Source organism: Limulus polyphemus, unplaced genomic scaffold, assembly GCF_000517525.1.
Source record: "Limulus polyphemus unplaced genomic scaffold, Limulus_polyphemus-2.1.2 Scaffold520, whole genome shotgun sequence".
Lineage (NCBI taxonomy): Eukaryota > Metazoa > Arthropoda > Merostomata > Xiphosura > Limulidae > Limulus > Limulus polyphemus.
Genome location: NW_013666130.1, coordinates 365,649 through 369,713, shown reverse-complemented (window position 1 = coordinate 369,713; position 4,065 = coordinate 365,649).

Here is a 4,065-nt window from a genome sequence, read left to right as displayed (position 1 = left end):
CTTATAAGGGAAGTAATGTTATAGCAAGATAAATCAAACAAACACTGCTTTAACAAGACTTATAAGGGAAGTAATGTTATAGCAAGATAAATCAAACAAACACCTCTTGTTAAAGCAGTGTTTGTTTGATTTATCTTGCTATAACATTACTTCCCTTATAAGTCTTGTTAAAGCACTATAACATTACTTCCCTTATAAGTAAGATAAATCAAACAAACATTGTTATAGCAAAACTTATAAGAGAAGTAATGTTATAGTAAGATAAATCAAACAAACACTGCTTTAACAAGACTTATAAAAGAAGTAATGTTATAGTAAGATAAATCAGTGAGACTTATTAAAGAAGAAATCGCAGTAATGATTTGTTCTACACATTTACTTCATAGCTCTTGATGAATTACTCCAAATAACATGTAAAGGTTTAATGTATTAACGTTATGTATATAAATATACATAATAAATTGGCAAACCTTTATACCTGATTGACACTGTTTATTTGAATAACTAGCACACTTCAATTTGTTACAGTACTGTAACATTTTCAAGGCTAATGTAACATAAATTAATACTTTAAAAACATCATATTTATCGTTTACTGAAAACATTTTTGTTTTCATTATTGAAATGAACTACATTATAGCATCAGATCTGGTTTTTTTTTATTTGATTGGACACTCAGCGTTTCGCTTCCCAGCTTCTTCAGTAACTGACAGTACAAAGCTTCAGTTGGTTTATATAGGAACTTCTAATCGACTATATGCCGTGCGTTTCCACAGCATAATTGAAAATTCAAATTGTTTTCTGTAGTAACTAAAAATTGTCATTGAAAATAAAAATAGTAATAGTAAAATATAAGATATAAAAAATAAGTGCCATCCTCTGTATCTGTTCATCTGTGACCGTAGTTGTTGAAAGGTGTATTTAATGGCTTTGGTGAGAAGCTGTACAAAGAAGGATGAACTCATACGACGAGTTACTTGGCCATAATTACTTAAGAAATTATCTGCAACTGCGCTTCTCTTATGGTGTGCCCCCCTCCAGTGGCACAGCAGAATGTCTGCGGACTTACAGCGCTAAAAACCGGGTTGCTATACCCGTGGTGGGAAGAGCACAGATAGCCCATTGTGTAGCTTTGTGCTTAACTTCAAACAAACAAACAAACTCTTATGCTATAAGTTTGTGAAAAGAGTCAATATGTCCTTCTATTTTTGTATGTATGTTTTTTTTTCGTTTCACCAATTTATATATGATGGCAAATGTTATATGTAAATTGATAAATAATATTGGTGGCACGTAGATTGTAAATTCGTATTTGTAACACAGTTGGCTTCGTTACACTGAAGGGTGGTATACTGAGGTTTTTAAAGTTGACTTCTGAGAGTTAGATCTGATCATTCTGTAACTTTAATAAGCAGTTCAGATCTCTTAATTATGGTTTTAATTTTCCTGAAGATAGTTCGGTCAATTTCAGGTATTTTAAAAGTAAGTAGTATGTATGGTATATTTGAGAAATTCTCTGCGCGCGCGCGCGTGTGTAAATTTGTTGGAGGTATTATATTAATTTGTTTTCGTAGTATTCCTTGACAATTTGTTCGATGTGAAAAAACTGGGTATTCGTTCTTCAAAAGGAATGATTTTAGTTCAGAACGTGATTTTTTTGTTTGTTTTCTATGCCATTACTGTAATTGAAATCGATTATTTTTAATTGCACCTTTCTTGGAAGCTTGTGGATGGTGGGAATTGAAGTGAAGAAATATGCGTCTTTTATTGGTTTATGAAATAATGTAGATTGTAAATTATTGCCATTATTGATTACCAAGGTAACGCCAAGAAAATCTATACTCCTGTTGCCATTCTAATGATAAAGATGAAGTAGATGTTGGTATCAATGAAATTAAGAAAGTCTAGACATTTTATTTAAGAATCAAGGCCGTGTTTCCATAGTCAAAACACGTCATACATTTGTCTAATCCAGAGTTCGGGACCGGTGCTGATATCTTGGCATCAATTGTCAAGATTACTTTAATTCTAAAAATAAACAATATTATAATATCAAATTTAATAATTTTTATTTTGTCATTGGACACTCAACGTTTTGCTTTATATTTTCTTAGGAGTTTTCCACTAAAACACAAACCGTAACTGATAGTATAAATATTCAATTAAGCTACAATTTGTGATAAAAAATTACATAAACTATTATTGTTTTCTTTTTTTCTATGTTCCATCTAATTTGTCCATTACTGATTCAAAATTAAAGGCGGGTAAAAATAACATTTCAGACTGTCTTTTGTCTCCCACAAGCTACTGCCCAAGAGGCTTGTAGTTCAATCCCAGAACTCGTCAGTTCGACTGAACGATGAGAGACAAAATATTCTTTGAAATGAAATTTATATATGAAATATAATACTTCAAAAGTGACTTGTGAGAGACAAAAATATAGACTTAAAATGGCATTTGTACACATCTGTGATTTTGAGTTCGTAATGGACAAAATGAGGAAGTGGAAGAAAAAAACACCTGCAGTTTGTACGAAAATCTTTAGGCTTATTAGTTCCCCATATGAGTCAGCGATAAGTTAACCTACTTAAACTGCTTAAATCCAAGATTCGATTCCTTGCGGCGAAGAAAGCTCAGATGCCCTTGTTTATCTTTGTTCTAAAAACAACAGCCACCCACTTTAATGTTTATTGAGCTTTCAACATTAAAAAAAGTAACAGTAACTTAAAACTTCAAATGGTTTGCAAAAAAAAAACTAATTTATTTATAAATTCTGTTACTACAGTGTGCGTTTGATATTATACGTAGTAAAGTTTATTGTTAAAATTTTATATTGTTGAAAATTCAAATTGTTCTGTACGATAACCAAAAATTCCTATTGAATATAATTATAATAATAATAAAAGTTAAGATATAAAAAATAATAAGAACCGTCCTTTTTTCATTTTAATCTGTGGTCGTAGTTGTTGGATGAAAAAAAATCCTCTAAATTTTGTGTCTGAGTATTTGATGGTTTTGGTAAAGAGAAGGATGGATTCATGTCTTGCAAATTTCTTCATCAAACACTACAAATCTCCTACCGTTAGAAAGGCCTTTGTCCGAGGAGTTCATATTATATATTGGCTTTTCCATTCAGAATCACCTTACCTGTTTTTTGCTTAGCCAAACTTTTTAATACAACGAGTATGCTACACGATGCCATAATGTTGTTATCATCGCGTGACAACTGGCTTCGATTTCAACTTTAGTTTTTATTTGCAAACTATTTCAAACTGTTACGTATAAAAAAATTCAAATAGCCTAAAACTGAGTTAAATTGTACTTTGGATTTAGTGGTTAAATAAATGCATAAATAAATAAAAAAAATGTATCCAATTTATGATATTTGCCAACAAAATTGATACACGCAGTTTTCTTTTATAATAGAAATATATTTTAATATACAAACAATATTACAATTTACAATAACAGTTATTACAAATAATTATTACATACAATGATTTATATACAAAAGTTTTACAAATTTACAAATAATATCGAGTCTTTTTTTTCTGATGTGGAACTTCCTTGGTGTCTTATCGAGGGTTTACGATGAGCGAGTTAATTTCGAGTTGACGTAGGACAATTCACTCTGTAGTCTTCATTGATCACATACCGATTTTTTCCCCACCGATGAAGTTGATTAATGTTTTCGTAAAAGTGTTAATGTCCGATTGTGAATCCAGTGAAGTTAAATGGTTTGTAACGTTCGAAATTTATAAATGTTCCTGGTCAAATATCCTAAGTTTCCCGATTAATAAGCGTTATAACAGTCACAGTTATAGCTTCCGAAGTTTATAGCACAGCAACTATAGCAAGCCAATAATAGATACTGTTTTTAGGCGTGTCGCGTTGGCTATATTTATAGGCGTGTGGAGAGTTTTTCAAAACTTCAGGTTACGCAACAATACAAATGCTACACTAGCGTTTACGTATATACATATATTGTTGATTTTTACACTCGAGAATCTTCTACAACTTTAGAGAATAGGCGGGAATTTCGTAATACAGATTTAACAGTATAAG